Source organism: Lactuca sativa, chromosome 8 (assembly GCF_002870075.4).
Source record: "Lactuca sativa cultivar Salinas chromosome 8, Lsat_Salinas_v11, whole genome shotgun sequence".
NCBI lineage: Eukaryota > Viridiplantae > Streptophyta > Magnoliopsida > Asterales > Asteraceae > Lactuca > Lactuca sativa.
The window spans coordinates 147,798,606-147,813,169 of NC_056630.2; positions in this window are offsets into that span (position 1 = coordinate 147,798,606).

The following is a 14,564-nucleotide window of genomic DNA, read 5'->3' on the forward strand; positions in this document are numbered from 1 at the left end:
TAGGAATAATATATTAAAGGATAAATCATATTGTTTAATTAATATTAGTCAATAATTAATTGGTAATTAGTTTTGTGACTAAAAGAGATTAATTAAACTTAAGGGATTGGAATTGTAATTATAAGATAATTGCAATTTGAGCCATGGATTGCCTTATATTATAAGGTGGACGAATTCTATGGGGGAAGCCCATATGAAATCGTCCAAGGCCTTGAGAAATGGGCTCGATGGGTTGCTTAGGGCTTAAGCATCCAAAATAGGGTTTCCTTGTTAGATAACCCTAATAGCCTCACTATATATAGATCCCTTAAGGACCAAAAACGTGGCTAAGCATCTTGCTAGGGTTTTCACACGGTTTTGGCAGCCTCCATCCTCTCTCCTCTTCATCCTCTTGTTTATGGTGTTTGTGAACCATTAGAGGAGTGACACTTGTGACTCTACTCCTTCCAAAGTCAATACAAGGAGATTTGGGATTGTTATTGCTACATAACAATCAAGGTAACATTATAAACTTATTCTCATGTTAATATGATTACTTGAATGCTAGAATTAGGGTTTATAGTCTTGGATAACTTGCATGTACAATAGTGAAACCTAGATCCAAGCATTAGGGTTTGTATGAGCACATAGGATGTTCTTAGGACCAAAACCCATCACTTATAACACATCTTTGTACAAAATACCATGAGTTTACGGCCGTAAACTCATGGGGAAATTACCTTGGGCCATAAACTCATTGAGAGTTGGTCCTAACTCATGGAGAGTTGGTCCTTGGGCCGTAAACTCCAACGCAAAGCCATACAACCCTTAGATGCAACCCTTTAGTGCTTATAACACTTGAATCAAAGTGTTTTCCATGTTCTAGGGTGCCTATACTTGTTAAATTAGTTGTTTAATCACTAATTAGATACATATATGTGTCATTATATGTTAAATAGGATCCATGTGTGTGTTCAAGTCTTCACTTGAGACTTAGCATCCTATACCATCCATTCATTCAAACAACTCACTACAGGTGAGTTCATACCCCTTAATCTATCCTTTTAAATGATTTTAAATGCTTTTATGGTGGGGGGGGATACAAGTAGAAAACATATAGTTATATAATCAATCACATGTGATTTATAACTGTGTTTCAAACAATATGATTTCATATACTTCAAACTGTGTTTCAAACAATAGGATTTCATATACTTTAAACTGTGTTATCAAACAAACTACCTCTAAATCGTTTTATAAATTGACATAAAGTCATCCATAATTATTATTAAAATCTTCAAAAGGTTTTACAAAAATTCCTCTTTAACTTATATATCGTCAAATGCATGCCTATATATATGTTTAGTTATGTAAGTAATGTTTAAAGGACTTAGAACTGCTAACCCACTTTATTTCCTTTTCCTTGTTTGGATGTGTACTTAGAGTAATCGGTTAGTTGTCCGAAGGTCGTTTAAACATTAGTTATATATTATGTATACATATGTAGATATAAAAGTACCAATCAATCATTCAAATACTACAAAGAAGAATACTATAACAAAAATTACTAGTAAGCTATTATAGGTATAGTTTAGGAGAATAGCATCATATACAAATTTTAGACGGAGAATACTATAACAGAGAATACCATAACAGAGAATACTATAACAAAGAATACCATAACAGAGAATACTATCATATACAAGTATACACAGAGAATACTATCATATACAGGTACATACTAAGATACTATAACAGAAAGAACATAATAAGATGCTATAACATGGAACAACTACAAGATCTAACTATACCAATGATCACTAACGCATTGTTTTAAACAAAAGGTGATAATAAATTGGGTATACATGATTATATAACTTTAATGTGGATATTATGGCCTGACAATTCGTTGCGGAAGTCACTCTTATTTCCCAAAATCTCTTGTAGAGAGAATGTTTAGTAAGGGAACTACTCATCACATTATGACCTTAAGGAAACAAATATGTTTTCAGGTAATTAGTACTGCAGGTTGTGAATTCTGAAGACCCTTGAGTACTTACTTTTCCCATTACTTTCATATAGTGAGAATTCTACTTGAAGTCAATGAAAGCTATTTTCGAGTTAATATAGTTATAAATTAGGGAAAAACATCCACTTTTATAGAGAAACAAACATTCAAAAAGTCGGGTTTTAGAAGAAGACTAATTTTTATACTAGTAGGAAATATGGGATTTTCTAGGGGTTTTCAAACATATACAAACATTTACATTGAACATTTACAAAAATTTTCATTCAAACTTATACAAACATTGACATTAAATACTTATGAACTCACTAGCTTAAATACTGATCTACGCTTTCAAAATAACTTGTATTTTTAGGTCTCTAGTAGACATGTACGATGAATAGGTTTTGAGAAGACGAAGCGTTCAAGACCTGTCTTTTATTTTTATTTCTTGTTTTGGTGTCATATTACTGTTAAAGAACACACATGTATTAAACTAGAATATTAATGCAATGGATGATGTTGTTGCTTGTTTACAACTTTGCATTGTTATGTTACCGTACATGACGTCCTCCACTCCCAAATGTTTTTGCCGTTCCGGTTTTGGGGTGTGACAAAATTACTTGAAAAACAAAGTTTTTGTTCACTGCACGTATGAACTCGCCGATTCCATGGGGGGACTCGACGAGTCCATGAATAAAATGCATGCTACTCGTCGAGACTGTTCATGCACTCGACGAGTAGAGGCTGCAGTGTCCAGATTTTCGAGTTTTGCTGCTAGAAATGGATTAGAAACATTACCCTAAACTATTTTGGTGTTATAAAACTTGTTTCAGATGGTGTAATGTTTATGATAATCCATTTACAATGGCTATTATAAAAAATTACAAGTTTTATATCAGTTATTTATGATTCTTGATATTATTGATAATCATGTTCTTGAACTTATGAGATTAGATGATCATAGAAATTGTTTGTAACCTCTTTGGTAGTTTAATTTTTGATCATTATGTGTTTTAATGGAGTCCATAACTTGTCCTCACGTTATGGAAAACCAAAGGTGACACTTTAATCAAAAACCATTATAAGAACACATGAGTTATAAAAATGAAGAGTATTCATTTTAATACTCAATTAACTCATAAGTTATGAGAAATGTAAAGTTTTGAAAGTTTACAAAATTTGCCATCAAGTTTTGGAACAAGTAAAGTCATATTAAAACTTTAGTTCCATCCCTTAGAATTTTAATTATTAAAATTCAACACTTATACTTTATAATATTATAAGTTAATATATATATATATATATATATATATATATATATATATATATATATATATATATATATATATATATATATATATATATAAGAACATAGTCGTCTTTCCAGTAGTAGGCCTCATTCACGAAGCCGGTCTATAAGGGGGGTATAAGGTTGTTGCCTATAAAATGGCAACCTAATGGGTGTCCATTCTCACCCACCGCTTCCTTGATCGGTGGAGGGTCGTTAGCCGAAAAGGTAGGACAATGACTATAATTCTCATTTAAGTATGATGAATATACTAAAGTAACTAAAACTTATTAAATTCCCAATCTTAGTTACTTTAGGAAAATGTGAATAAGGTGCTCATCCATGAAATTACACTTTGCACTTTGATTAAGTCGTTAGTGGAGCGTGTGTGGTTAACCGGCACACTAACCTAGACTTATCAAGGTAGGCAAAGGGTGACTTAATGTTTATCATAGTATCGATGGAGCGTGTGTGGTTAACCGGCACATCGATTGATGGGTAATACATTAAGGATACCATGTAATTTGCATGGTTAATTCACAGCTTGTTTTGTGATCCTCGACATCCCAGTCATAAAACTTGAAGGGCACACTCGAGATTGAAACATGGTATTGAAAAGTTCAATGAATCTCAAAGAATCTAGGAGTTTCTAAACCAATTAAAACCTAATTAAATATTTCGTTTTTCATGGTGGAAATTGGTGAATCGTCATTCACCTACCTTCAAATATCTTATAGCTTAGATTACGGCATCCCTCTTCTAAGTTATAAAATATTGTGTTGGGTCCTAGCCTTAATATTATATTTGGGTGTTTTATTAAGGACTATCTTTATATCTAATGTAATCTACTCTTTCTTCCTTTCAGATGTCTTCCAATAACAATGCTTCTGGCTCAAACCCTACTGGCTCCATCTCTCTCATGAATCTTTGTGGGAGAGTCATCTTTGATGGATCTAACTTTATGGATTGGATTAGAAACATTAGGATGGTCACTCGTTATGAGGACAAAGAATATGTCCTTGATAAGGAGCTAAAGGAGACTAATGAGTCAACTGCTACTCCATAGAAGATTATTGCATTTCAGGCACATGAAAGGGATGCTACTAAAGTAGCATGCGTCATGATGGTCACTATGACAGCTGAGCTCCAAAAGTACTATGAGGACCACTACCCTTTTGAGATGTACATGGATTTGATGGACCGCTACCATCAAAGTACTCGTCAAGAAAGGTATGTGGACCGTCTAATGAAGCTGAATGTGAACTTCCTTGAGGAGTTAGCAATAGACATAATTTTGCAGTCCTTACCACCATGTTATGATCAATTCCGCATGACATATCACATGAACAAGGAAGACGTCACCCTAGGCAAACTTCAAGGACTCTTGAAGACCGCCGAAAATGGTTTAAAGGGTAAGTTGGTTGTTACCACAACGCCTACTCCAAATACGACCAATGTCTTGGCAATCGGTCATGGCAAAGGGAAGAAGAGAAAGAACCCTTCTAAGGGTACCAAGGGTAAGACCCTTGAAGGCTCCTCTTCAAGCAAAACCAAGAAAGGTTTTGTCACTCCTTCTGCTAACCCTAATGAGGCTGAATGCTTCTATTGCCGTGAAAAATCCCACTGGAAGCGAAACTGCCCAAAGTACTAGCAAGATGTGAAGGATGGGAAAGTAAAACCCAACCATGCAGGCATATACACTATATTGTCTAATAACTCACCTCATTCTAAGTATTGGGTCCTTGATATAGGCTATGGAATTCACATATGTTCTGATTTGCAGGGACCAAGAAGAAGTGAGAATGTGGAGCAGGGAAAGATAAACTTGATCATAGGAAACAGGAAAGCTTCACCTGTCAGCAAGATAGGAATTTATTCCTTATTGCTTAATAATGGGTTTACATTAGATTTGAATAAATGTTATTATTCTCCAGAAATGGCAAGAAATGTTATTCCCTTTCATGCATTGTATAAACAAGGTTTTACCTTTTATTTTGATAATAATAATGGTGGTATTGATGCTTTCTTTAATAATGTTCTTTATTTTAAAGCATCACCTTGTGATGGTGTGTATGAAACTATATCTGTTGTAGATAACCTAGGAAATAATGTATTGTGTATTGACTCTTCCACTAGCTTAGATAAAGCATCTTTATGGCGTTGTCATCTTGGACATGTAAGCAGAAACGCATAGGCCAACTCCAAAAGGATGGAGTTTTGGAGTCATTTGACCTAAAGTCGGACGATAGTTGTGAATCTTGTTTGCTTGGTAAAATGAGAAAGTCACCTTTTACTGGCACTTGTGCTAGGGGTGAAGGTTTGTTGGACCTCATACACACAGATGTGTGTGGACCCTTCAGAACCACCACAAGAGATGCTAATCGCTTCTATGTGAGTTTTACTGATTATAATAATAGATATGTATATGTCTACTTAATCAAGCATAAATCAGAATCCTTTGAAATGTTAAAAGAGTTTAAGAAAGAAGTGGAGAATCAGTTGGGCAGGAATATTAAGATGCTTCGATCCGATCGAGGTGGTGAGTATCTTAGTTCAGAGTTCCTCGACTATCTCAAAAAATGTGGGATTATCTCACAATTGACACCTCCCAGGACACCTCAGTTGAATGGTGTAGCTGAGAGGTGCAATCAGACCTTGTTGGACATGGTTCGTTCCATGATGAGTCGAGCTTCGCTACCAATCTCATTTTGGGGGTATGCCTTAGAGACTGCCGCCCATATCCTTAATCTAGTCCCTACAAAGAAGGTTTCTAAAACACCTCACGAGATGTGGACTGGAAAAGTTTCCAATCTAGACCACATCAAGATTTGGGGTTGTGAGGCTTTCGTGAGACGCGAGACTCACGATAAGCTCAAACCCCGAAGCGAGAGGTGTATTTTCATCGGCTACCCACATAAATCCTTTGGTTACATCTTCTACAGACCCAATGATAATGTGGTCATTGTAGCAAGAAGAGGAGTTTTTCAAGAGAGAGAATTCATAAGCCAAGGAGATAGTGGGAGGCAAATTGACCTTGAGGAAATTCAAAGTGGTGAAGGAACCTCAACCCCTAGCCCTCAACCTGAGGAGGAAACTCATGTTGAGCCAACTGAAGAATCTGTACCTCTGAGGCGTTCCACCAGAGTTAGGAATGCACTTGAGCATTATTGTGGTTTCCATATTACTACAGAAGGTGATACACTTATCAGTGATAACACACTAGTAAATCTGGATGAGCCTAACAACTACACGGAAGCCATGGTAGGCCCTGAGGATGCTAAATGGAAAGAGGCTATGGATAGCTAGATACAGTCCATATATGAAAATCAAGTTTGGAACTTGGTTGACAATGTCCCTGATCGTAAGACAGTTGGGTGCAAATGGATCTTCAAGAAGACGACCGACATGGATGGTAATGTACACACTTACAAGTCACGACTGGTTGCAAAGTGTTATTCTCAAACTCTGGGAGTTGATTATGATGAGACCTTTTCAACAGTGGCCAAGATTAAGTCTATTTGGGTTCTGTTAGCCATTGCTGCATTTCATGACTATGAAATATGGAAAATGGATGTTTACATGATTCAGCCAGAGGGTTTTGTCAGTACAGAGTACCCTAATAGAGTGTGTAAGCTTGAGAAATCCATCTATGGATTGAAACAAGCACCTCGCAGATGGAATCTTTGTTTCGATGAGAAGGTCAATGAGTTTGACTTTTCGAGATGCGAAGATGAATCTTGTGTATATGTTAAGGCTAGTGGGTGTATAGTTAGCTTTTTGGTATTGTATGTGGATGACATACTACTCATAAGAAATGACATCCCAACCTTGCAGGACGTAAAGTCCTGGCTTGGGAAGTGTTTTGCTATAAAGGACCTTGGAGAAGCTGCGTATATCCTAGGGATAAGGATTTTGAGAAATAGGAGTAAAAGACTAATTGGACTTAGTCAAAGCACCTATGTGGAAAAAGTGTTGAAAAGGTTCAACATGCACAACTCCAAGAAAGGTGAGTTACCTATCCAGTGTAATGCCAGACTGAGTAAAACTCAGAGTCCGAGTACAGAGGCTGAGATTGCTGAGATTAGTCGAGTACCATATGCTTTTGCTATAGGCTCGATCATGTATACTATGACTTGTATTTGTCGTGATGTTGCCTTTGCTTTGAGCATGGTCAGCAGATATCAGGAGAATCCTGGCAAGGCTCACTGGACAACGGTAAAGAATATTCTCAACTACCTGGGAAGGACTAAGGACTGGGTCCTTACCCTTGGTGGGAGTGATGACTTTAAAGTAGCAGGGTATAATGATGCTAGCTTTCAGACTGATAGGGATAATTTCCGCTCTCAGTCGGGCTGGGTCTTTACCCTAAATGGAGGGGCAATTACCTGGAAAAGTTCCAAGCAAGATACAGTGGCAGATTCCACTTGTGAATCAGAGTATATAGCAGCAAGCAAGGCAGGAAAAGAGGCAATATGGCTAAAGAACTTCATCGGAGACCTTGGAGTTGTACCAGCTATAAAGGAACCAATGGAGATTTTATGTGACAGCAATAGTGTGGTTGCCTTAGCCAAGGAACCAAGAGATCATGGGAGATCCAGACACATTGACAGAAAATATCACTTCATCAGACATCGAATAGAAGAAGGAATCCTCGTGGCAAAGAGGGTATCATCGGATGAGAACCCAATAGATCCCCTTACGAAGGGACTGACTCGGGTTAAGCATCTCCAGCAAGCTCGGAGCATAGGGCTGAAGGATGATATTAGTTTTAGTAGTTAGATAATCTTGAAATTTGTAAAATGTAATTGACATTTGATGATAAATAAAAGGTTTTATTTATGAGTAAAGTGTTGCTATCGCTTGTCAATCGTTTACTATTATTTCTTTTGCATGTTTTGACTTCCAGAATAATTATGTTATGGTATATATCATATTATTCAAACTCTCCACAGTCGGTCATATGTTGGAAGTAGATATGAATCAAGACTGTCATGGGTTGGCTTGTAGAGGTCTAAGATGTTAGACAAAGTGGGGATACAACACTCATGAGTGCTCATAAGTTCTGAGTATTGGATTCAACCCGCGCTCACTGGTATCACTGATGGGTTTTGAGCATTCTAACACTTCCTAAGTGTACATGCAACCCTAATAACCTTGGATCTATGTTTGTCTAATTATCATGCAAAGTTGAATTCCAAGGTTATATTCCTATCTAGCATACATGGGGAACAATTTCTAACTTGAATGAAAGATAGAATAACTTACCTTGTTGTTGATTATGATCCTTGAAACCTTGTGAGCCTAGCACCCCAAGTGTGATGCCTCAAATGCTTCACACAACACCAAATGCTCTTGAAAAGACTTTTGAGAGAATACTCACTTCTTGAAATCGGCCTAGCCCTCTTGTTTCTTATGTGTAGCCGATTTTGGTGGATAATGGGATTCTTATATAGTGTTGACACATCTAGGGTTACACCATGTAAACCCTAATGTGTCATGACTCTTGATTTCCATGACCCATGGGTTTGTAACTCCCATGGAGCATCCATGGAGCATCCTATGGTTGGAACCCAACTTGATAATCCATGGAGCCTCTTAGCCCACTATACAAGATATGAATGATTTACATAATCAACCCATATATTTAATTAGTTATCTTTTGATCACTTAATTAATTTTAAATTAATTCTTGATCAAACTAATCAAATAATATTATTAATATATTAGAACTTATAATATATTAATAATCTCCAAGTGTTATTTTTCTCATTTAGTCTATCCAATTGCATGGTGCCATGCAACCTGAATGGACCATGCCGGGTCAGGTCAAGTACTAACCAGAAATAGTTATGGACTTAGACACCTTATCCAACAGTCTCCCACTTGGATAAGTCTAATAACTATAACTCCAGTACTTCAGGAACCGACCGGCAATCGTAGCTCTTTCACGGTCTCTCGGAACTAAGAAGATGTTGATACGCCATTTAAGATAAGTGATCATATAATCCTCTGTTCTAGATATCAGCCGGACAAATACATGGAGCAATGTCTTACTTATTGTCCAGCAGTTTGATTCCCGATTTCCGATTTATTTGACAAAGAACTTAATTGAACACATCAACTTAGTTCTGACCGGGCCCGGTACATAGGTCAAAACAAAATCATCGAGGGGCCCAGATATCAGCTTCTAATCCAAGAAGGAACAAATAAAATTCGACTCATATGTTTGTTCTCCCACTCATTGAATTATACACAAAAGCACGTTTTATAACATCGAGTTACCAATACGTTTTCGTACAATCAATGCATAACCAACTTGTAAGTAACAAATCATATCTCTAGGTTTGAAGACTTATATGATATTACTGTCTCACGATCACTTGAGATAGAATTCCATGAAGTGATTCCAGTGAGCGTGGGTTGAGTCCAATGCTCAGAACTTATGAGCACTCATGATTGTTGTAGCCTTGTCCAACACCTTAGACCTATGCAACCAATCATGACAGTCTTGATTCATACCTACTTCTGACATATGACCGACTGTGGAGGTTTGAATAATATGTTATACCAAACAAAATTATTCTGGAACTCAAAACATGCAAAAAGAAATATAGTAAACGATCGACAAGAGATAGCAACACTTTACTCATAAATAAAACACCTTTTATTCATCATCTAATGTCAATTAAACTTTACAAATTTCAAAATTATCTAACTACTGAATCTAATATCATCCTTCAGCCCTATGCTCCGAGCATGCTGGAGACGCTTAACTCGAGTCAGTCCCTTCGTGAGGGGTTCTGCTAGGTTCTCATCCGATGATACCCTCTTTGCCACGAGGAGTCCTTCTTCTATTCGATGTCTGATAAAATGGTATTTTCTGTCGATGTGTCTGGATCTCCCATGATCCCTTGGTTCCTTGGCTAAGGCAACAACACTTTCCCTATCACATAAAATTTCCATTGGCTCTTTAATAGCTGGTACAACTCCAAGGTCTCCAATGAAGTTCTTCATCCATATCGCCTCCTTTGCCGCATACTCTGATTCACAAGTTGAATCAGCCACTGTCTCTTGCTTGGAACTCTTCCACGAAATTGCTCCTCCATTTAGGGTAAAGACCCAGCCCGACTGAGAGCGGAAATTATCACTATCAGTCTAGAAGCTAGCATCACTATACCCTACAACTCTCAATTCATCACTCCCACCAAGGGTAAGGACCCAGTCCTTAGTCCTCCATAGGTACTTTAGGATATTCTTTACCGCAGTCCAGTGTGCCTTGCCAGGTTCCCCTGATACCTGCTAACCATGCTCAGGGCAAAGGCTACATCAGGTCGAGTACACGTCATAGCATACATGATCGATCCTACAGCCGAAGCATAAGGTATTCGACTCATTTCTGCTATCTCAGCCTCAGTGCTAGGGCTTTGTGTCTTACTCAATCTGGCGTTACTCTGGATGGGTAACTCTCCTTTCTTGGAGTCCTGCATGCTGAATCTCTTTAGCACCTTATCCAAGTAGGTACTCTGACTAAGTCCAATTAGTCTTTTACTCCAATCTCTCAAGATCCTTATCCCTAGAATATAGGTAGCTTTTCCTAAGTCCATCATAGAGAAACACTTCCCAAGCTAGGACTTGATTTCCTGCAGAGTTGGGATGTCATTTCCTATGAGTAGTATGTGTTGGGTTTTGAGCATTCTAACACTCCTAAGTGTACATGCAACCCTAAATACCTTGGATCTATGTTTTCTCTATTACACATGCAAATAAGAACTTCCAAGGTATTATCCTAATCTAGCATACAAAACAATGACTATAGCAAGATAGAATACATACCTCTTTGGAGAAGAAAGTCTTCATGAAGCTAGAGTGCCTAGTGCCCCAAGTGTGACACCTCAAATGGAATCACAATCATCAAAACACTTGGAATGACTTGAGAGAAAACCCACACTTCATGAAATCGGCTAGCCCTTCTAGTACACCCACTAGTGCCGATTTTGGTGAATAATATGATGCTTATATAGTGTTACAATTAGGGCAAACCCTAATTGTCATGACTTTCCATTTCCTTGGATCCATGGGTACAAATACACCATGGAGCATCCATGGACCATCCTATGGGTTTTAGCCCAACTTGATTATCCATGGAGCATTAGCCCACTATACAAGTATGGATGATTTACACAATCAACCCATATATTTAATTAGTCTTCTTTTGATCACTTAATTAATCCTAGATTAATTCTTGATCAATACTAATTAAATAATCTTATCATTCTTATTATTAATATACTAGAACTTATAATATATTAATAACCATAAGTGTCTTATTCCTCTCATCCAAGTGCATGATGGTATGCAACCCAAATGGACCATGCCGGGTCGGGTCAAGTCTTACCAAATATAGTTATGGACTTAGACATTAATCCAACAGTCTCCCACTTGGATAAGTCTAAAACTATTATTGCGTATGACTTCAGGAACCAACTGGCAATCGTAGCTCTCAAAAGCTTCTGTCGAACTCTGACCTTGTAGATGAACTCTGACCTTTGTCAGTGACTTGTCCATTAGATAAGGGATCATATATTCCTCCATTCTAGATATCATATGGACTGAGACATGGATTATAATCATTCTCTCTGTCCATTTGTTGTTTCCCGATTTCCGATTTATGACGACTGACTAATTGAACAAATCAAATCAGTCCTGGCCCGGCCGAGCACTTCCATTTGTCATCATCAAATCATCGAGGGGCCCACAGATATCGCTTCTATCCCGAAGGTAAAAGGAACGGATAAACTTCGACTCATATGGCTTGTTCTACTACTTGTTGAATCATACACAAAGGCACGTTTTATAGCACAGAGTTACCAAATGCGGTTTCGTGCAATCAATGTACTATCAACTCATAGTAACAACTCATATCTCTAGGTTTAAAGAATATAAGATATTATCGTCTCATGATCACTCGTGATAAAATCCATGAAGTGATTCCAATGAGCGCGGGTTGAATCCAATACTCAGAACTTATGAGCACTCATGATTGCTGTAGCCTTGTCCAACACCTTAGACCTCTACAACCCATCATGACAGTCTTAATTCATATCTACTTCCAACATATGACCGACTGTGGATGGTTTGAATAACTTAGTCATTCCGGAAGAATAACCCAGTTTATTCGGGAAGTCAAAACATGCAAAATGAAACACAATAATAATTGAATCCAATATGGTATCAACCCTTTGAACATAAATAAAACACCTTTTATTTATCACCATATGATTACACATTATTCATTGTATACTGTTTCAGCTATCAACTTTAATCTTGAATTTAAAACAATAGTTGTCCCATGCTCCAAGCATGTACACTATGTTTTCTAAACACTAGTCATGCCACACACCAAGTATGCATACTATGTTTGTCTATGATCTTTACTTTGTGAACTAGATCCATTGAACATAACTTCAATGATTCTCTTTTCACACTCCCAAATCCTTACTGCAAATGCAAGAATTCCAAATTCATGCCATTTACTGGAATCTGTCAGATTCTAAACTTATATGCATTGATCCTCTTGTAATGATTATGCACAAAGTCATAAAGACTTGACAACAAACATTACAGATCATTCCAAAGGAGATCAACTCCTTGGAACCATCCTTCTTGCATTAAGTTTCCTTAATCTTACACAGATTGAAAATTCTAACTTTGAAACATTTCCAGATTCCATTTTGACTATCACTTCTGACCAAGAGTTGCCTCCTTACAGACTATGTCAATATGGTCCTTCCAGAATTATCACTATACTTCCAACTGTCCTTGAGCAACCAATCCTTGGTAAACCTTAGATTGTTCTCGACAATTGTTTAATCCTTTTAGTCATATCCAGTTCTAAACCTTTTTCCTTTCTTAATGCCCCAGGCATTTGGAAAATTTTAGAACGGATGATTATAGCACATGTAATCGATCCTATATCCGAAGCATATGGGACACGATTCATGATGTCTCACATAAAGACTAAACCAGTCTTTTGCTATAACATTTCCATTTCAATTTGCCAAGTTCTCATAATTCAGATTATGAAAAGGGATGCCGTAATCATAATCGAATTTTAGAACGCAAATAATGGACTCATATACAGAATTTCCTTATGTTGAGCCATTCCAACATGAAATTCATATATATATATCCTTGACTAAATGATTAAAACCTCATGATCTAAGCTTATAGATTTGAGATGAAGTATAATTTCCTCTCCCTTAATTATAGCAAAACAACTTTTTCCCAATTGAAACTTTTGTTTTCTATAATTAACATTGCTAGCTTGCAATACTTAACATAATTATCATGCTCCCACTAACATGATGATTATTAGCATAACACTTATGCTCCCACTAGCTTTGACATGTATTCAGAAATCAGCTGGACTTCTAGAAATCAATACTTCATTGACTTTCTTACCAAAGTTCAGATTTCTGATGCTAGATTGTTTTGATAAAGTTGTATCAAAATCATACACCTTCCCTTAGATAGCACACTTGTGAGTCTAAACAATTATGAAGAGGTATGCCGTAATCATAATGGTTAGACCTTTTTGCCACTTCTCACAAGTCCAGGTTAGTGTGCCGGTTAACCACACGCGCTCCACTAACGACTTTGAGAATGCAAATATCACAATTGCTATCTAGCTAAAATCTACTTAGTGAAAGTGTTTCCTCACCATCATTTTCATGAATCGGAGAGAAACCTTATGACACTTAGATTTACTGGTGTATGTGTTCTTATCCATGTGAATTGTCAAAATCATAGTCACAAGACAAGGATAATGACAAATCCAAAACCATATGGATTGAACTCAATCTTAACTTCTTGCCACCTGGCAGCTCAAGGGCCTGCCATTGCTTCCAAGTTGTTATGCAACAAACTGAGAACTCTAAGAACTCATATGCAAAGCCAACTTTAACTGGAATGGGCACTGATATGTCAACACAATAGATTATAAACCTCAAATTGTGTGCTAGAGAAGAACTTTAGGTTTTATTCTTGATTAGTTCTTGAGACTTTCAAGACCTTTAAGACTCCCACTGTCCTCTTGACATATAAGTGTTGGATTAATGTCTAAGTCCATAACTATATTTGGTAAGACTTGACCCGACCCGGCATGGTCCATTTGGGTTGCATACCATCATGCACTTGAATGAGAGAAATAAGACACTTATGGTTATTAATATATTATAAGTTCTAGTATATTAATGATAAGAATAATAAGATTATTTAATTAGTATTGAT